Raw genomic sequence first — 22,190 nt, 5'->3', positions numbered from 1 at the left:
TGGGAAATTCAGGAAAATGGGTGTCAAGATTTTCCCTGCTGTGGACAAGAAGAAAATACCTCCATTGTTTCCATAGCATGATTTATCTCCCTTTTTGAAAATAGTTACAGCTGTCTCATTTCTGAAGTGAGGAGGGGAGTTCTTTTTTTCTCCCAAATCCATCGGATGGAGCTTTCATGTGAGCAAATGCCTATCAGCTTTGAAGGCTTCTGTTGGAACATCGGGCCACAGGCATCATTTGCTTGTTGCAACTCGATTATGGTTCATCCATGGGTTCTACCACTGGGTACTGGGAGATAGCCTGGAGTACCCGCTGCCACCGAATGGGTGCACTGTTGAGTTGCTGGAAATGTCCTTTCCAGCATTGGCAAATGGGACTGTCATCCTTCAGAAGAGCAATGCCATCCTGTGATTGAAGGGGATTTTGTCCATTTGACCTTGATCTATTCATGGGTCTGGTGGCTTCAGAAAAGCTTCATATGTAACAATGGTCAGCATACTGTTGGAGCTCTTGGGCTTTCTCTCCCACCACTTGTCCTTTCTTTTCCTTTTATCTCCTACAAAAAGCTGAAAGGAGTATAGAAAGTGGAGTGGTGAAATCAAAAAGGAAACTAGGAGAGCAAAGGGAGGACATGAAAGAATATCGGCGAGCAAAATCAAGGTGAACCCAAATATGTTTTATCAATACATTAAGAGTAAGAAGATAACTAAGGAAAGACCAGGGCCCATAAAAGACCAAAAAGGTAACCTATTTGTGGAGGAGGAAGATGCGAGTATGATTGTTAATGAATACTTCACAAAAGAGGGAGACAATGTAGTTAAGGAGGAGGATTGTGAAGTATTGGATGTGATGAACATGGGAAAGGAGGAAGTATTGAGGGGGTTAGTGTCCTTACATGGAAAAATCACCAGAGGTGGATGAAATGTACCCCAGGCTGTTAAAGGAAACCGGGGAGGAAATTGCATAGGGTCTGACCGTCATTTTCCAATCCTTATTGGATGCACGTGAGGTGTTGGAGGATTTGAGGTCTACTTTCTGTAGTATCTTTCTTTAAAAAGGGAATGAGGGATAGGCAGAATAATTACAGGCCAGTCAGTGTGACCTCAGTAGTGGCAAATTATTAGAATCAATTCCGAGGGACAGGATAAACTGTCACTTAGAAAAGCATGGATTAATCATTGATTTGTTACGGGAAGGTTGTGTCTGACTAACTTGATTGAACTTTTTGAGGAAGTAACAAGGAGGATTGATGAGGGTAGTGCAGTTGATGTGGTCTACATGGATTTTAGCAAAGCTTTTTGACAAGATCCCACATGGCAGACTCGTTTATAAAAAAAAAAACTAAAAGCCCATGGGATCCACGGGAATGTAGCAAGCTGGATACAGAATTAGTTCAGTGTAAGAAACATAGGGTAGTGGTTGATGGGTGTTTTTGGGACTGGAAGGCTGTTTCGTGTGGGGTTCTGCAGGGCTCAGTACTAGGTTCCCTACTTTTTGTGGCATATATTAATGATCTGGATGCAAATGTAGGGGAAATGAACAAGAAGTTTGCAGGCAACCCAAAAATTGGCCACTTGGTTGATAATGAAGAGGATAACAGTTTACTGCAGGAAGGTATCAATAGACTGGTCAGGTGGCAGAAAAGTAGCAAACGGAATTCAACTTAGAGAAGTGAGGTGATGCATTTGGGGAGGTCAAACTAGGCAATGGAATACACAATAAATTGGAGGATACTGAGAAGTAGAGGAAATGGGGAAACCTTGAAATGAATGTCCACAGAGCCCTGAAGGTAGCAGTACAGGTTGATCAGTTGATTAAGAAGGCATATGGAATTCTTTCCTTTATTAGTCTTGGATACAGGATTCTAGTCTAACTGACTTTATTTGATCCCACTGTTCTGAAATTAAGTTGAACGTGTGAAAATTTTCCAGATTTGTTGTGATTTGTGTTTGGAATTCCTCTCTGCGGTCAGGCTGCTTTAGTGCTGAGATGTTCCTCTGGACCTTTGGACCTTGCAATGTCTTGGTGCTAGGTGACAGTTCATCACCGATCAAACAATGCTTCCATGGATCATTATCTTGATGTGGTGGAGAGGTTTGCGTGGTCTGATGATCCCTTGAGCGATGCCATCAGGAGCTTCTTACTCCTGGTTTTTTTTGTGTGTGTGTTGTGTGTGTGTTTTCAATTTCAGACCATGAACTCTCTCCTCTGCCCTCACGCCCCTTTTTTCTACGTTCATTTTTTATTTTTTAATATATTTTAATTTTATTTTCTTTCATTTATTTGTGGTTTTATCCCTTTTTTTTAATCCTCCTTCTATCCCATTTTCTATCCATTTTTCCCCCACCCCATCTCCAAAAGGGCCACCTTGTTCCATGATGTTTTTTTCACACAATGCTACCCTTGTTCTGCTGTTATCACATTCTGCTTTCTTACCTTTATGCCACTGTCAGCACCTTTTTTTATAGCACTAGCCACTACCATTAACACTCCCTTTGCCCTTTAGTTCATGACATCTTTGTCAACTCCTCCTTTATTCCCACCTATTGCTGGCCTTCTATCCAGCTCCACCTGCCCTATCGCCCCCAATTAAACAGTATAAATTTCATCACATTTCCACTTCTCTTCAGCTCTGAAGAAGGGTCATACGGACTTGAAACGTTAACTCTGTTTCTCTCTCCACAGATGCTGCTGGACCTGCTGAGCTTTTCCAGCATTTTCTGTTTTTGATTAAGCTTCTACCAGGGTCCATTTGCCAAGTCCTGTAATGATGGAGAATTGGCAATGGGTCAGGGCTGTGGACCTGGGAGTCGCTAGACAAGAATCTGCATGCAGGCAACAGATGCATTAAGGTTGTTGGATACCTGTATTGGGATAGAGGTGCCTCTGAGCAGCCTTCTTCAGGATACCCACTGCTCACCTCAAATGGGCAAGGGGGTAAAAAGGTGCCTTAAAAATAGACTGCCCTACTTTCTCCTGGCTGGGGAACAACACCTTGTGGGATTACCGTTTTTGAGGCCAAAGGAAGAAAACCTTAAATTTTGCAACTTGGAATGTTCACTGATAGGGAGTGACCATCCAGAAAGAAGAACTGCAGTCATATCAAGTCAACCTTCCAAATTGACTTTGCTGCCCTCAGTGAGACCTGCCTTTCTTGGGAGGGGCAGCTGAAGGAACAAGCCAGAGGATACACCTGCAGGAAAGGAAAGGTTGACGATGACCCTTGTGTACCGTGGATTTGGTTTTGCCACCCGGAATAGGATCTTGGACGCACTGCCAAACACCCCAATTGTATAAATGAAAGGCTCATGACATTTTACCTACAACCCAACAGTAATCAATGTGCCACTGTGCTTATGCCTCGATTCTTGAAAATGGTGAAGATGTTAAGGAAAAATTCTGTTCTGATTTTGTTGAAATTCTCACTGCCATCCCAAGAGAAGAAAAGTTCATTCTTCCGGGGACTTTAATGGTCGTGACTCCATTCTCTGGAGAGGAACTATTGGGGAAAAACAGGGCAAATGGTGGCCTCCTGCTGACAGTATGCTCAGCATGGCCTCATTATAACGAATGCCCTCTTCCACTAGAAGGACAAAAACAAAATCAGATGGAGCCATCCTAGTTCAAAGCACTGGCACCTCCTGGATTATGTTATTGTTTGAGTCACAGATCAAAGTGATGTCTCTATCACTTGATCCATGCGAGGGGACTTATGCCTGCTGGGAACATATAGTGATATATGTAATGTTCGACAACCAGAAATGCTGAGCCTTTCAAGGAATTTTGTATCCCTGCTCTCTAAACTTGTCACTTAGTGTCACAGTAAAGCAGAAACCACTGGCATTTATTGGGATGTTCTATTCCATTAAAAGTTCCAAAGGCCTGTCACAGGATTGTTACCAAACAAAATTTGACTGAGCCACATAAGGAGATATTACGTGACCAAAAGCATAGACCCAAGTGTTAGGGTTTTAAGAAACTTCGAGGTCAGCGTTTAGAGTAGGAATTCCAGAGTTTGGGCCTGTGCAACTTGAAGGCCACTGATTAAAATTGGTGGTGTGATTAATATTGGGATATGCTTGAGACCAATATTTGGAGAATTGTAGGGCTGGAGAAGGGTACTGAGGCTGGAAAGGCGGTGGCTGTTTATGGTTTTGCAAACAAAGATGAGAATTTTAAAATTGGCTCCTGGTCCAGCAACAAGCCAGTGTAGGTCAGTAAGCGCAGAGGTGATGGGTGAATTAGGATTTGTGCAGCAGAGTTTAGGATGAGTTGAAGATTACGGAGGTTGGAAGGTGGGAGATTGTTCAGAAGAGCATTGTAATATAATTGCCCTAAGAAGGCTGACATTGAAAGCCGTGGTAATGTACTACTGGAGAGCTATTGTGTGCCTTTCCACTGGTGCTTTTTGATATAATTGCAGACTCCATTGCATGATTGTGTGTACAGTGGATTAGAATTGTTCAACATTAAAATCTGCAGTGTGCAACAGCAGGAGTGTAAGTCCCAATCGTTAAAAAAAAAATACAGAAGGTGTTGAAACATTTCGAGTGAAATTTGATAGTACGCACAAGTCAGATATGCTTATTTATACTTTCAGAAGGATCAAGGTCGGGTAGCTCAGCCAGTTTGGCGTTGGATCTGGCGCCAGAGGTCTTGTTTGAATCTTGGCAGATCTCATTCAACCTTTTATTTTTATAAGGTGACTGAAATGAGTCTTGTGGTTTGGGGAAAAAACAGGCAGCAGGTACTTGCCTCACTGCTGTAATATCACTTCAGTAGCACAGGAAATAGGGATCAGTACTGAATCCAACAAGCAGTTGTTTAGTCTTCCTCTTTCAAGATGTGGCAGAGCAACTCTTTGTAATGTGCAACTTGGTCACAGTGAGCTTATGTACATGAATTTCCTGTGCGGATGAATTCTTGCTTCCAGCAAGAGATCACAATAGGATTGTGAATTATCTGTCTACACACACTGTACCTGTCAACATAGTATAAAACAGAATTAACATTTTTTCTCACAACAATGTGACATGCTTAAAAGTGTACTTCAGAATAAAAATAATCAGTGGATTAATCTGAGGGCATTTGCAGATTTGCCCTTGAGAATTTCTTTCTCCCTGTAAAGGTAATCAATTAGTAATATAATAATGCTTTCCTCCTGGAACTCTCGGTAAAAGTACTGTCTGATCTAGCACATCAGACAGAAGCACCCAGGTTTGCATTTAGTCTTTGATTTCAGCTGGGTGGCAGTCTATGTATTACAGTTGGCATCAACCCCCCCCCCCCCCCCCCCCGGGCCAGGGAGGTAAAAGAATCCATTGGCTTCCCATTTCTGAATATTATCCAGCTACTTGTGCTGGCAAATGTATGCATATGAACATTGGATATGGGGAGTATTAGCTGTCATTTTACTGATGGCTGAAAAAGCATGCCAAGACTCAAACACACAATGTCCAGACTTTCATGGCATGAATCACCACATGGGCAAAAATCCCATGGGGCTATTAGTAGTTGTGGAAATTTACCTCAGAAGTCTGTGTTTTCAAGGAATAATTTGGGGGTGAAAAATAGTCTGAATGCACTCTTTGAGCATAATTTGGTTATAGGTTTATACAGATTGTCAATTTGCTGATTCTTGCACTGTTGAGTATTTGTATCTGAAGCTAATTGTTTAACAAAACACACAAGAAGAACCAGAACTCTAAATATGCAACAAACTGATTGAAATTTGGTAAATTAACTGTTATGCAGAGTGTTTTTGAAAGCTGTATTTCTGGGCAATATCTTATGTCCAGCTCAGGTTTTCTACTTAAATTTGACTTTGGAATTCTTTACAAAATAGACCACAATTGGATGATTGGGATTCTATCCTAAGGTCACTATTTTTCTGCCGTTTGGTTTGATGTACACAAGTCTTCTAGTTTCGTGAGTGAACTGAAAATGACCCTTTAAGAAGAATCCCAAAATTGAGGTTAAGCCTGACGAAAGCCTGGAAACAGTAATGTTGCTGTACTTCATTTATGGTGTGATGAAATATGCTGCTTTCTACTTGGTAACAGCATCATGATATTCTATTAAAGAAAAATAGGCAATGTTAAGCTTACGTCTTCAGTTCTCTGCATTATGTGTAGGGAAATGAATAAATTTCCACAAAAGAGGAGGATATGAGGATGCACATCACTCCTATGCCACATTTATTTTTGAAGATGGTTGTAAGCATTCATTATTTTGTCGTGCAAAGACTATATTCTTGCCATTCTGTGGTCTGCAATGTTTATATCAGTCATTCTTTTAATAATTATGTCTCCCAATCTCATGAACATCCAAACCAATAATTTCCTGGGATTAATAGCCTACAAAGTATGATCTGAAAATTGATACTTTGCAATCCCTTTGTTGTGATTCTCACTCATGACTCTCGTTTCTTTCTCGTTTCTCGCTCCTATTTTATGTTGACTACTACTGATCAGTCAACTGATTTGATTGTCTTTTTTTAAACAAGTGTGCTTGCATTCAGGTTTTTATTTCTTCTCTCGTCATTTTTCTTGAGTACTTTGCTTTACACCATATGCCTGTTAATAACTCTTGTGCTCATCATTCAGATATACCAGCCTTGGAAGGAAATCTATAGGTTATACAGACTGGAATGACTTTGATTTTCTGATCTGAGAAGGGAAAGATCAACAAGTTTGAAACCAAAATAGTGGAGCTCTATCAATTTATTATAAAGCTGAATGCACAGGCTTGGAAAATTCAGTTCAGACTGAAAAGAAGCTGTAATCTGCACTAATACAAAAACAAAAATTGCTGGGAAAACTCAGCAGGTCTGACAGCATCTGTGGAGAGAAAGACAGAGTTTACGTTTCAAGTCCAGATGACTCCTCTTCTATAGTCTGCAATCTTTGTTTAAGGCAGCCTGTTTTAAGTAGACATCATTATTGGAATGATCAAGGTGTTAGTCTAAGGTGATGTTTATGTATAATTGACTTTATGCTGGGAAAACCTGAAGGGACTTTGTCTTTATGCATCCTTATATGTAAAGATTTGTAACTCTTTCGAGTACAAACCCGTTTCCATCTGTTTCAGATGAAGTTACATTGTTTCATAGTTTGCCATTGTGAGATTTGAACTGTTGATCTTGGGGTTACAAACCTAGTACCATAACCACTTGGCTATTTAGGCCAAGTGGGCACGTGCTGTAAAGATTTGTAACTCTTTCGAGTACAAACCCGTTTCCATCTGTTTCAGATGAAGTTACATTGTTTCATTGTTTGCCATTGTGAGATTTGAACTCTTGATCTTGGGGTTACAAACCCAGTACCATAACCACTTGGCTATTTAGGCCAAGCGTAAAGATTTGTAACCTGCTTCAATTGAATATTTACCTTGATTGGAGTAATTGCATTGAGAAAAATAGTTGTTGAGGGAGAGGCAGAAGAATGCACATCGTTGGGAAGGTTGCCTGTGCCATCACTCTGCTCTTCTCATTTTAATATTGTTCGTCAACCGAGGCAGCAGGACATTCATGTCTTTCAGCCTTTCCTTTCAATCTGGATGTTCTGCACAGTCATATTGGCTGCTGACTCTTGCTATTTTGTGAAGAAAGGCCAATTAGATGAGCTGACAGTCACCTGATCAGTGGAACTGGAACAGTATGTAGTGTGACTGACAACAGGAGAGACAAGAATTTTGTAGGTGTTTTTCAAATTAGAATGGGAGTGTATAATTTGACTTTTTAGGCTCTTTTCTGAAAAGCAAAAGTCTCCTGTGGAAGTCTGTTCTGCTCTAAGGTTATGAAATTTAACCTGATGGTGAAGCGTTGGTCAGGCAGCATTTCCATCTAATCAAAGAATTGGTTGCTGGTCTGGTTAACTCAAAAAAAAGTCTAAAACGCCAGTGTAACCTTTTTGTCACTATGCCAGTTGTCTGATCCAGAGCAGCTCAGAAAAATACAAACATAGGCATTGTTTTTCAATCAATGAAGTTTCACTATGTTATAGGACATCGGAGCATTGGAGCAGGAGTAGATCATTCACTCCTTTGAGCTTGCTCCACCATTCGATAAGGTCATGGCTGATCTGGTTGTGGCCTCGACTCCACTTTCCTGTCCACCCCCTCCACCCCATAACCCCTGATCAAAAATCTATCTTAACTGAACCTTGAATAAATTCAATGATCCAGCCTCCATTGTTTATTGGGGCACTCATTGTATTTGGTTGCATAATAGGAAGAAAAATATACATCTTCAAAGTATGAGAGGTTAAATGATCCATAAAGATGGATGCTGCTGCAGTGAGTTATAAATAAGATGTCAATTGAATCCTCTAGTTAGGTTGCCGTTCTCAGGCTTTGGTTTTGAAAACTGCTTCGAATTGCTTCATGAAACTCCTATAACTCATTGGTCTTTAGTATCTGCAGTAGTGCCACAAGGCACTCTGAAGGCATGCAATGATGAGCACCAGGCTGCCTGCACTTCTCTTTCATATTTGAAAAATAGATACAAGTCCAAATGGACTCCTGGGTTCAGCACTAATGCTCTCAGTGTATTACAAAATTTGATATCTACTTCTTGACACTATTTTAAATTATGTGGCTTGATTGAAATAGAAAAATTGCTTTTTGTAAATCCTTTGCATTGCAGACGTAGGAGTTGTCCTTCAATTTGCAAAAGATCTTTCAGGTTAAGTGTTCTGTAACATTTGACTGACTTACTGGAGGAATGTGATGTTCCAGCATAATGAAATATACATATTTGTTTCATGTGCCCAGGTTTAATGATGGGGACTGTTGGTTCAGTCAACCCAATAGTTTCAAATTGATATTACAGCTTTGTTTGACTTGCTGGTAATGGAAAAACCCAAAGACATCTGCATCTTTTAAAAAGTTCTATATTCAATGACTAAAGAAGTTTAAAAAGTACATATTTGGTTTGACGAGGAGAATTTGAAGTACTGTTACAATCCCAGCTGATATACAGGAACAAGTCCGACCCCAGACTGAAACCTGGCTTGATAGATCCTAACTTTTTAAATTTTTTTAGAAACTATGGAGGAAAGTTACTGAAGAAATTCAGTCTGCTGATGAACTTTTAATACAAGGAATAAAATAGTTCATTTTTCTTGTTTAATAAATTTATTACACCAGACAAAAAGTTTGGGAAAATCTCAGTACAAATGCAAGCAGACCATTCAGATTCCCACTATTCCTTTACCCCAGTAATACCTTTACAGACATACAAACCAATGAAGAGTTACCAGTAGTTTGACGCACAAGCATCTTGCTCAGGCCTGCCACAGTGGCTAATGGTTTTCTTCCAGTGAATCCCTGAGCATTCACTTAATGTATTTTACCCAACTCGTATCTCTCCCTGAGACACCCAAAAACCACACTCCAAATTCACTGGCCAGAATTTTCCACCCCCCCTCTGCGATGGGGCTGGCAAGCTATTGAAATCGTCATTCACATCAGCAGGACCGGAAGATCCCCCCCCCCCTATGATTTGTTGGTAATGAAGGGTTGGAAAATTCCAGCCACTGTTCTTTCAACTGCAGAGCAAGCAAATGTGTTCCCTAAATTCAGTCTTCAAATAGCACTGCTGCTAAATTGATTACTTTTCTGAGTCCCATAACTGATTATTCAGTTAACTACTGCACCCAGTAGCCTTGTAGTCTTTCTTATCAGAAAGCTTAAAATCCCTGTCCTCTCTCTCTCCGACACTCACTGAACTCTTTTTTGTGTCTTGACCACTGTCACTAGGCAACAGTAAAGTTTTTCTACTTTTTTTTCCAGAATCACTAAATTTTTAACTTCATGAGTTGCAAATGGCCTGGCCTTTTCATCAGGAGTCTCTCCAGACTCCCAGGCACCAAGACTCTCCAAACAAAATAAGTGAAACTAAAAGCATTTCTACCTCTCTTAACACACACACACACACACACACACACACACACACACACACACACATATATATATTTAACTTAAAAATTATACGTTCATAACAGTACTCAGATCTTCTTGCATGTAATGATAACGAGCTGACTCTGCTCAATTCAGCTTCAATGAGATATTCTTTGCTAATCTTCTTAAAATGAATCCATATTGGGATTTATACCTGTTCATCAAGATTTAAACAGTCAGAGCAACAGTAGAGTAAGCGTACAGTAGCATGGTGATTATCTTACTGGGCTAGTAATCTGGAAGCCTGGTCTAATGATCCAGACACACCAGCTGGGGAAATTACATTATGGGGTTGCTCCCTTCAGAAGAGAAGGTTGAAAGGACAGCTGATATAGGTGTTCAAAATCATGAGACCCCTATATACACTGGTAAAAGAATCAAAGACGAGGTGAGGAAAAACCTTTCTTAAGCTGTAACCATTCCATGATCTTTGATTGTAGGCACATCTCTTCCACGAAATTGGCTTTGCTGTCATTGTTATTATTTCTATTCACACGATCTCTTAAACATTACCTACTTTTCTGTTTTAAATTTGATGTGTTTTTTTCCCTTTGCAAAACATTTTGTTCTAGTTACTTATTGTTGAGTTCAGGACTTTGTAATAGTGAATTATATCCTAAGACTTCTGTGTGTCATTGAGATCTGATTTGAATTTCTAATTCGGATTGTTGCAGGTGCTTGCTATTTGTTTTGCATATTTTGAAGAGAATAATTGATGCTTATGAGTGATAAGAGGCTGTAACCTAATCTTCTGGTGAGGTTTTGTACATGTTGCTGTGGAATTTAAGCAGATTATAAATCATTTTAGTCCTGTGATTAGATCACCTGGTCTGAAGGATTATCTTCCAATATACTGTGCACTAAACTGTTTATATTCAGTTTTGGAATCTTTTGTTTATTGTTTGGCAGTTGAGACACCAACTGCAGTTATGCTTTGTCAGTGTAAAGTATTTTAAATAACAGGAAATTGTGTGGTCAGCAAATACATCATTGTTACTGAATAAATTGTGAACAATTCACACAAGAGGATCAGTGCCTCTAAATGAAAAGTTCCATATACGACATGCAAGATATTTAAAGTATACTGTGTAGTTTAATGTATTCTCCTGGTGGAGGGTGATTTTAAAATAATTTTCTGGTGGTGGAAATTAAAGGAATGAAAGACATTCAAGACAGATTAAGAAATGAGAAGACAGTACATTTGGGCCACTTTCAAGTTGGCATCTGTTTAGTTTGAGTTCTGAGATCATGATTTACGGGCTTGCTTGTTCATTTGTTTGACTAAATCTGGCTTCTTTTTCCTGTTAACAGAGTGGAGCAGTTGTTGGCAATGTAGATTATTGTAGCTTGTCAAGTAGCCAGCTAATATTTGCATCTGCCTATTTGGGATAAGGATGTAAAATACTTCAAACTGCTCATCCCCATCCTCCCTTACTGGAAAAAGTACTGCAGTGTCCCATTGACTTACCAATTTTAGATCAGATTTGATTTGATTTTTTTTTTCTTCCTCTTGTGAATTGTGATGTGACTTTGCGAGTTACATGTAAGCAGAATTAGCCTTTTCCACTCTTTACCCATCCCCAATGCTGACCACCACCCACAAAATAATTAGTGATGCAACATATAAAAGCTTCCACTGACTGTCCTCTCACCAGTGTGCAAAAGTATTTCTTTTCATTCCACACCCTGTTTCATTTGCCACTTTTTGTATTCTGTGTGCATGTCTTTCCCTGTCTCTTTCTCCCTTGTGTCTTCTGTCTTTGGTTCTCTGCCCCTCTTGTGCGGGTAATCCCTCTCCTGCTCTCGGTGCAAAGTAGCTCAAATGCACTGCCCCCCACTCTCCCAGCCTATTTACTTTTTTGATTAAATTGGATGTGCTACACAAAGTAGGCTTAACTTTAGCAAGTATCTGGAGAAGAAGCAGAAAGGCACCAAATGTGAAAAGAGCAGGTAAGTAATGGGCATTGTGCTCTAACAGTCAATTCTGCCTATTACAAAGTAGTTCCAAGAATGGGATAGGAAGAACTGAATTCAAGATTTAACCAACATAGCTTGATATTGATCCAAGCCTTAATGAAGTAAAGTTTGCTTGAGTATGTTTTCTTTTCTGCCAAAAGAGCTCTTTTTGCTCCAGAATAGTAAATCCTATGACAAAAACAGATGGTGTTTTAATAAGCGCAGTAAAGATTAATGGGCTTAAACTTTTCCATTAATTTCTAACTTGCCCAGGTTTGCCTGTTTATTAAAATGAACAAATCTAAGTATAATGACCTGAAGTCATCCCGACTGGCAGGCTTTTCAAGATCTGCCATTAAAAGCAGAAATGCATTCATTGAATCAATGAATTATAATAAATGCTATAGTTGTGTTTTTCTTTAAGAATGTGCCTGTTTCCTGTTTTTTAGCAGTAGTTTATCTTGCAATTTGCTTTGTTCTATGGACTACTAATAATTGAGAAATGCTAGAGAAAGCTCTTATTACCTCTGCCACTAAAGACGGATGCAGGTAATGTTTTCACCCCTGTTGGTCTGTTTGTGAACAATATATCTCAAAAACTAATAAGCGATTTCAACAAAACTTGACACTAGGTGGTACAAGGAAGAACTGGCGAAGATGTCAATCCGGATCCTGGCATTTTTAAAGGATGTGTTAACATTGGGAGATAGGATAAATTGACTGTTTTTAAAAATGTTGTGCATTTTATTTAGAATGTTGTGGATTGCCTGAGCTGCTGTGATGGAATTTGTAACAGCTGTGAAAATGTGAGCTGAGTTTTCAGAGCAGGTTGTTGGACATGAAATGGCTTGATCGCCTCAGTAAGATGACAGCTCTTAATAAATAGATTTGTTTTTTCAGCTTTGTAGTTACAGAGCATCAACCAAGTAGGGAAATGCCTTAAGGAAGAGCTGTGTAATTGTAATAACGTTGAGTTAGCACAGTGTGCTCAGTATGCAGTTTACTGAGTGCCATGTTCACTTTACTTGCTTTCATCTGTGTCACTTGGGTTTGTAGTTTGGCCTGTTAAATGATATGATTATGAGAACAGAGTCGTTTTTTCTTGTGTTCATGCTTCCTTCAGGAGGAGCAAAGGTGGATTTTTACCTCTTCATTATTGGTTGGGCTTTAATGTATGTCAGAAGTTACAGTTGCCTCTCTCTCTTGATTTGTACTGCTAAAATTAAAATCAGTTGCTGACAACAAAATACGCTAGTTGTTAAAATGGTTGCACTCCCCTCATTCGGGCATTTTTAAATTACAATTCAGCACCACCATGATGTAATATGATTCCAGAATCTAGACCAAAAAGCTCTGAACAGCAGTGGAAAACCTCCTCTCTATTGCTACTTGAGTTAACACGGCAGAGTGCATAACAATATTGTGGTCAAAAAAAAAACAGAATTACCTGGAAAAACTCAGCAGGTCTGGCAGCATTGGCGGAGAAGAAAAGAGTTGACGTTTCGAGTCCTCATGACCCTTCGACAGAACTTCACTTCGAGTCCAAGAAAGAGTTGAAATATAAGCTGGTTTAAGGTGTTGGGGGGTGGGGGGGTGGTGGTGGTGGTGGTGTGTGTGTGTGTGGGGGGTGCGGGGGGGTGGAGAGAGAGAGAGAGAAGTGGAGGAGGGTGGTGTGGTTGTAGGCAAAAGCAGTGATAGAAGCAGACCATCAAAAGATGTCATAAACAACAGGACAAAAGAACACATAGGTGTTAAAGTTGGTGATATTATCTAAACGAATGTGCTAATTAAGAATGGATGGTAGGGCACTCAAGGTATAGCTCTAGTGGGGGTGGGGGGAGCATAAAAGATTTAAAATATTTAAAAATAATGGAAATAGGTGGGAAAAGAAAAATCTATATAATTTATTGGAAAAAAACAAAAGGAAGGGGGAAACAGAAAGGGGGTGGGGATGGAGGGGGGTGCTCAAGACCTAAAGTTGTTGAATTCAATATTCAGTCCGGAAGGCTGTAAAGTGCCTAGTCGGAAGATGAGGTGTTGTTCCACCAGTTTGCGTTGGGTTTCACTGGAACAATGCAGCAAGCCAAGGACGGACATGTGGGCAAGAGAGCAGGGTGGAGTGTTAAAATGGCGAGCGACAGGGAGGTTTTGGTCATTCTTGCAGACAGACCGCAGGTGTTCTGCAAAGCGGTCGCCCAGTTTACGTTTGGTCTCTCCAATGTAGAGGAGACCACATTGGGAGCAACGATTGCAGTAGACTAAGTTGGGGGAGATGCAAGTGAAATGCTGCTTCACTTGAAAGGAGTGTTTGGGTCCTTGGACGGTGAGGAGAGAGGAAGTGAAGGTGCAGGTGTTGCATCTTTTGCGTGGGCATGGGGTGGTGCCATAGGAGGGGGTTGAGGAGTAGGGGGTGATGGAGGAGTGGACCAGGGTGTCCCGGAGGGAGCGATCCCTACGGAATGCCGATAGGGGGTGTGAGGGAAGATGTGTTTGGTGGTGGCATCATGCTGGAGTTGGCGGAAATGGCGGAGGATGATCCTTTGAATGCGGAGGCTGGTGGGGTGATAAGTGAGGACAAGGGGGACCCTATCATGTTTCTGGGAGGGAGGAGAAGGCGTGAGGGCGGATGCGCGGGAGATGGTCCGGACACGGTTGAGGGCCCTGTCAACGCCCGTGGGTGGAAAACCTCGGTTAAGGAAGAAGGAGGACATGTCAGAGGAACTGTTTTTGAAGGTAGCATCATCGGAACAGATGCGACGGAGGCGAAGGAACTGAGAGAATGGGATGGAGTCCTTACAAGAAGCGGGGTGTGAGGAGCTGTAGTCGAGGTAGCTGTGGGTGTCGGTGGGTTTGTAATGGATATTGGTGGACAGTCTATCACCAGAGATTGAGACAGAGAGGTCAAGGAAGGGAAGGGAAGTGTCAGAGATGGACCATGTGAAAATGATGGAGGGGTGGAGATTGGAAGCAAAATTAATAAATTTTTCCAAGTCCCGCCGAGAGCATGAAGCAGCACCGAAGTAATCATCGATGTACCGGAGAAAGAGTTGTGGAAGGGGGCCGGAGTAGGACTGGAACTAGGAATGTTCCACATACCCCATAAAGAGACAGGCATAGCTGGGGCCCATGCGGGTACCCATAGCTACACCTTTTATTTGGAGGAAGTGAGAGGAGTTGAAGGAGAACTTGTTCAGTGTGAGAACAAGTTCAGCCAGACGGCGGAGAGTAGTGGTGGATGGGGATTGTTCGGGCCTCTGTTCGAGGAAGAAGCTAAGGGCTCTCAGACCATCCTGGTGGGGGATGGAGGTGTAGAGGGATTGGATGTCCATGGTGAAGAGGAAGCGGTTGGGGCCAGGGAACTAGAAATTGTTGATGTGACGTAAGGTGTCAGAGGAATCACGGATGTAGGTGGGAAGGGACTGGACAAGGGGAGAGAGAAGGGAGTCAAGATAACGAGAAATGAGTTCTGTGGGGCAGGAGCAAGCTGAGACGATCGGTCTACCGGGGCAGTTCTGATTGTGGATTTTGGATAGGAGATAGAAGTTGGGCGACTATCAGGTTGGAAGCTGTGGGAGGAAGATCCCCAGAGGAGATGAGGTCAGTGACAGTCCTGAAAACAATGGCTTGATGTTCAGTGGTGGGGTCATGGTCCAGGGAGAGGTAGGAGGAAGTATCTGCGAGTTGACACAGCCTCCGTGAGGTAGAGGTCAGTGCGCCAGACGACAACAGCACCACCCTTGTCAGCGGGTTTGATGAAAATATCAGCGTTGGACCTGAGAGAATGGAGTGCAGTGAGTTCAGAGAGAGAGAGAGATTAGAATGGGTCAGAGGAGCAGAGAAATTGAGACGACTAATGTCGCGCCGACAGTTCTCAATGGAAAGATCAAGAGAAGGTAAGAATCCAGAGGGAGGGGTCCAGGTGGAGGGAGAATATTGGAGGTGGGTGAAAGGATCCGTTGAATGGGGAGAGGACTCCTGCCCAAAAAAGTGAGCCCGGAGATGAAGACGGCAGAAGAAGTGTTCAGCATCATGCTGAGCCCGAAATTCATTTGAGGTGAGGGCGTAAGGGTATGAAACTAAGTCCTTTTCTGAGCACTGAACGTTCAGCATCGGAGAGGGGAAGGTCACGGGGTATAGTGAATACACGGCTGGGGCTGGGATTGGAAGATGGGGTGGGGACGGATGGACAGGCAGGGGTGGAGGGTCCTGGATGGGTGTTGGTGTCGATGAGTTGTTGGAGCTTGCGTTCCTTAGCACTTGAGAGAAAGAGAAAAAGTTTCTTGTTGAGGCGTCGGATGAGCCGAAGAATAAAATGAAACTGGGGGCACGCGCAGCTTTGAAAAAGGGTACGGTGGTGCTGCTAGAGGGAGAGGTCGAGTGTGTTCATATGGCGGCGCATGGCACTGAGTGTGGATTTCAGAATGTGACGGGAACAGCAGCCCGAGAAACGTTTTATGTCCCGGAGATACCTGTAATCCTGGGTGGGTTCGAAGCATGAGGGGTGGAATTTCAGTTGAAATCCACGTGGGGTAAGTCGGAGACGGAGACAGTCACTGAGAAAGGAGATATGGCTGTGAAAGCGGGTTTTAGTAATCACCTTGTCAAACACTAGGAGGGAAATGGAAAGCAATGAAGGTGAGCAAGGCAAAAGAGAGGTACGGAAATCTTGTCGCAGAGAAGAACAGAACTACTTCAAGGAGGTAGGCATTTCTTGAAGAGCAGTGGCAGTCAATTAAACACAGAGATAAAAACAAAAAAACTGTGGATGCTGGAAATCCAAAACAAAAACAGAATTACCTGGAAAAACTCAGCAGGTCTGGCAGCATCGGCGGAGAAGAAAAGAATTGACGTTTCGAGTCCTCATGACCCTTCGACAGAACTTGAGTTCGAGACCCAATATTGTGGTGTCAAACAAACATTAAGTTGATTGAAATAAAACAACAACTTGTAGGTAATTTAAAAGCGCAGAGAGCTGTGGGCTTTCAATTTTTAAGTGTTAACCTCTGGGAGACTGGATCAATACCTGCATGTAAGCACATGTGAGGTTTTCTTTCTTCAGAGGAGAATTGCAACTGGACTTTAGTATAAGCAGGATGAAGTAAAAACACAAAACACAGATTAAGTTGTGAGGAAAATTCCATATTTATGTTATGATCCTGGACCATACCCAAGGTTTTTGGCAAGATTCAGTTCGGAACCAATAATGTTTTGTTCAAAGTAGACTAAGTTTGAGATTTTAGATACTTGCTAAGAGAGTAAAGCCACAAAATTCCACGGTTTTGAATGAACAAAAATTGTTTTTTAAAATTCAGTCATGGAATGTGGACTTTGCTGGCATTTATTGCCCATCCCTAGTTGCCCTTGAGAAGGTGATGGTGAGCTGCCGCCTTGAACCACTGCAGTCCCTGTTGTGTAGGTACACCTACAGTGCTGTTAAGGGAGTTTCATGATTTTGACCCAGCAACAGTGAAGGAATGATGATATGTTTCCAAGTTAGGATGGTGAGTGGCTTGGAGGGAAACTTCCAGGTGGTGCTGTTCCATCTATTTGCTGACCTTGTTCTTCTAGATGGTAGTGGTAATGGTTTGGAAAGTGCTGTCAAAGAAGCCTTGGTGAATTACTGCAGTGCATTTTGTAGATAGTACACACTGCTGCTACTGTGTGTTGTTGGTGGTGGAGGGAGTGAATGTTTGTGGATGTGGTGCCAATCAAGCGGGCTACCTTGTCCTGGACAGTGTCAAGCTTCTTGGGTGTTGTGGGAGCTGCAGTCATCCAGGCAAGTGAGGAGTATTCTATTACACTCCTGACTTGTGCCTTGTAGATGGTGGACAAGCTTTGGGGAGTCGGGAGGTGAGTTACTCGTCACAGGATTTCGAGCCTCTGACTTGCTCTTGTAGCCACAGTATTTATATGGCTAGTTCGGTTCAGTCTCTGGTCAATGGTTAAAACCCCTCCCGCCCCCGGATGTTGACAGTGGGGGTTTCAGTGATGGTCATGCCATCGAATGTCACGGGGCGATGGTTAGATTCTCTCTTGTTGGAGATGGTCATTGCCTGGCACTTGAGAGGTGTGAATGTTACTTGCCACTTGTCATAAAATAAACTTTACTGTACAAGTTTGGAAAAATAAAACAATTTGCAAGACCTATCTTTTGGGGTTAATACAAAGTACATGTGAATTAACGAGCAAACTGTAGTTGAACACACCACATTTGCACAATAAATGACAAATGCAGCCAAGACAGATCCCATGGATTTTTCAGCAACCCACTCAGACATCAGTAAACACTGAGTCAACCAATCTCATTGAAACTCTGTCTTTCTCATGAGGTATTCCAGTCTTCATCTTCAAAGATCTTGCTTTGGAATTATCTCCAAAAGTCACTCCAATGCACATGGCCTCAATGACGGCTCACCTCACAGGGTTTCAATCTCATCTCCCGAGACTCCGTTTCCTGGATTCTTGGGTATGCATTTGAACACCAACTCGCAAGCACAATGTCAGCTGTTTGGCTGCACCAAACAGAATGGTACTGCTCCAAAGGGGTACCTTCACTCCAACAGTATGCAGCACCAATCTTCAGGGCTTGTCCTGAGCCCTCACTGTTTAATCTGCCAGCCGCAGCCCTTTACTTGCCTGGAGCCCTTTACTCTGCTCCTTTTTCTCCTTACCTCAATTGGGACTGCCCCCATCCCCATTTGTCGATAATGGCACTCCACTTTCGGTCACGTGACTCAGGTTTTCGTGCTGTTTTCTTTTTGTGTAGGCATGCTGGGCCCGTCCTCAGACGAAAAAATTACAAAAAATGCCAAGTTGTGCACGCACTGAGTGCGCAAAACTTTCGAGGCCTGCCAGGACTTGGCATACCCGGTGTCTGCTCTTGATGATGTAAGTTTGGATTTCTTAACATACTTAGCATCCTGAAACTCCCTCCCTAATAGCACTGTGGGTGTCCCTACACCACATAGACTGCAGTGGTTCAAGAAGGCAGCTCACCACCACCTTCTCAAGGGCAATTAGAGGACAGGCAATAAATGCTGGCCTGGTCAGCAATGTCCACATCCCATGAATGAAGTTTTTAAAAAAAGGCATCAAGTCTGTTTTCACAAATGCTTCAGATTTCCAATCATCTGCAGCATTTTGATTTTGTTCATAAGCACGATGCTGTCTGGTTACAGGCAGATCAGTATCCATCTTTGATTATGCATGGTCTAAATGCACCAGCCTTGGCAGGGAGTTGTTACAAAGATAAAACGTGAAATCACTGGTTCAAATACTCCTTTGTGGCCAGATGTTTTATGTTGGAAATTGATATTTGTATTGTGACAAAAGTGATGTTTAAATCCATGGATTGCTTTGAAAAAGTTACTTTGTTCCATGTATTTGTGACAGGATAGCAATAACAAAGGCAAGTCCTTCTGTTTTCTGAAGGTTTCTACAAACATTTACAGTGTACCTTATTAGATTTTATTTCAACATCAGAAGTGAAAATACAATGTTATTCACAGCTAGAAGTATGTTGTTTTGTATTGGTTTTCTAACCAAGGACACTCCAAAGTAGCAGATATTGATGTTTTGCGTGGATGCTGTCGCTTTGATTTTTCTTTCTACCCCCACTCCAACTAAGTGGCAGTTAGTAACAAGTCTTTCTTGCTTGTTTGTGTAATAATATGGAAGACGTACAAGAAATTTGAAGGGAGCAAGATTATGTGATTGGTGCAATTTGGATTGGAGTTTTTGCAATGAACTCCAATGATAACCTGCATTTATATAACACCTTTTTAATTTCCTCTGTCATCAAAAATATGGAAACTAAAACCACTTCAAGTGAAAATAATTAGTAAATGTTAAATGCAGGTTGTGGATGATTGGTTGTGAATTTCAGTCTGACTCCAGGACTTGAGTGCAAAAATCAAAGCTAATACTGACTGCAGTGTGCAGCACTGAGGAAGTGCTGCACTGTCAGAGGTGCTGACTTTTGGATGAGATGTTGAACCAAAGACCCACCTGTCCTGACAGGTATAAGATCCCATGACACTATTTTGAAGAGTTATCCCTGATGTCCTAGCCAATATTTATCCCTCCAATAATGTCAGCCTGAGAATTGGGTTGAGGGAGGCAAGGAGAAAGTTCTATGCATTGAGGGCAGCAACCTTAAACGATTAAACCTGGCATGCAAAGCCTGCCAAGTCTATAGCTATTAGGTTAAGAGAAACCACAGCTACAAACTATTGCTATTTGAACTGCTCACGAGGTAATCTGAGGCCATTCAGTTCAAATCTATGCAGGTCATTTTCCATAAAAGCTAACTAGTCCAATTTGACTGTTTTGCCTACTGTCCAGACCCTTTAAATGTTACCCTTTCCAAACAAATATCTATTTCCTTTTAAAACAACGTATAGAATCTTTTTTAATAGTAGTTTGTGGCAGAGAATTACTTATTTTAATTACCCATTGTGTAAAGAAGATTTTCCTAACCAGCTGTTCAATTATTTTTTGATCATATTACTGTCTTGCTTGCGAGCAAAAACTGTCAGTATTTGCCTTGCCAAAAATCTTCTGGATTGAAAAGAGGTGTCCTACAAAGTGTTAACCCAGTCTGTTTGGTCTACCCAATGTAGAGGAGACCACACTGTAATCAGAAAATACAGTAAACTAAATTGAAAGAAGTACCAAGTAAATTGCTGTTTCACTTGAAAAGGAGTGTTTTGTGGCCCCGGATGGTGAGGAGGGAAGGGGTGAAAGGACAGATGTTGCATCCCCTGAGTTAGAACAGGATGGAGCCATAGGGAAGAGAGGGGGTGGTCGGGGTGACTGAGGAGTGGACCAGGGTGTCACAAAGGGAACGGCCCCTTCAGAACGCTGAAAGGGGAGGATGGGGAAGATGCGTTTTATTGTGACATCATGCTGGAGCTGGCAAAGATGGAGAATGATTGCTGGTGGGGTGGAAGGAGAGGATGAGGGGAACCCTAACATGGCTTAGAGGCAGGGGAAGAATCGAGAGCAAAAGTGCATGAAATTGAATGGACAGGATGCAGGGCACTGTCAATCAGACTCCTCTGTTGAGGAAAAGGGAAGACCTATCAGAAGCGCAGGGGTGAAAGATTGCATCATCACAAGAGATGTGACCAAGTCAGAAATTGGGTGAATGGAATGGAGTCCAGGAAGTAGGGTGTGAGAAAGTGTAGTCAAAGTAATTGTGAGAGTCTCTGGGTTTATAGTGAATATTAAGATAAAAGCAAAAAACTGCGGATGCTGGAAATCCAAAAAAAAAAATACCTGAAAAAACTCAGCAGGTCTGGCAGCATCTGTGGAGAGGGACACAGTTAATGTTTTGAGTCCGTATGACTCTTCAACAGAACTAAGTAACTATTTTTCCTTAGTTCTGTTGAAGAATCATACGGACTCGAAATGTTAACTGTGTTCCTCTCCGCAGATGCTGCCAGACCTGCTGAGTTTTTCCAGGTATTTTTATTTTTGTTTTGCAGTGAATATTAGTTGGCCTCCGACCATCCTAGAGGTATAAAACAATTAGTGGCCTAATAAGATCTTATGCAAGTTTACTGTTGCTCCATTGTGTTTGTCATCTCCATTACTATATACTAAAGCAAGACTTTTTTTTTGTGTTGCCTTTATCTGTTTGGGCTGATAGCTTTAATGACCTTGCATTTGCATGCCAAGGTTCCTCTGCTCCTGTACTTGTGAAATCTTACCCTTTAAGTTGCGTTTCCTTTGCCTATTTTTGCACTCAAAATAGATCTTTTACATTTTTCTACATTGAACAGTATCTGCCACATTTCTGATAGCCAATAGTAGCCCTGCAGCCCTTGTAACATTATGCATTGCAGCCATACCATCTTCTAAATTTCAGTGATGTTTCCTTGATTGCTAAATTCATATCATTTATGGGTGTGAATGCAGTTGTATATAGTAAGTGAGTGGTGTAACACATCTGTGGAATTCCTACCTTTCGATATGGAGTAGCTTCCTTCTAACTCTTTTCATTTTTACTTTTGCTTTCAATCCTACAGCCACCTCTGTCCATGTGGCTACAGTCTTCTTAGTTCAATATGTTAATTTTGCCACAATGAGTAAAATGCTTTTTGAAACTCTATATAAATCACATTTGTAGCATTTCTGTCCTATTTTTCATTGAAGAATTTTATAAAGTTTGACAAGTTGCCTTTTTGAAATCAGTGCTGGCTGATTACCTCCTGTTTCTCTTCAAGTGTTTAGTAATCTCATTATGTACTATAGACTCGAGTAGTTTACC

The 22,190-nt window shown here is 41.6% G+C and overlaps 1 protein-coding gene across 1 annotated transcript in view; it reads left to right on the top strand.

Moving 5' to 3' along the window:
- Positions 1–22,190, top strand: part of LOC121275435 (cytoplasmic protein NCK1-like) — a 237,718-nt gene that overhangs the window by 15,860 nt on the left and 199,668 nt on the right. The window lies entirely within an intron of this gene.

The sequence above is a fragment of the Carcharodon carcharias genome, chromosome 2, assembly GCF_017639515.1.
Source record: "Carcharodon carcharias isolate sCarCar2 chromosome 2, sCarCar2.pri, whole genome shotgun sequence".
In the NCBI taxonomy this organism is placed as follows: Eukaryota; Metazoa; Chordata; class Chondrichthyes; order Lamniformes; family Lamnidae; genus Carcharodon; species Carcharodon carcharias.
The sequence above is the reverse complement of the archived record's forward strand: the minus strand, read 5'-3'. Positions and strand labels throughout refer to the sequence as shown.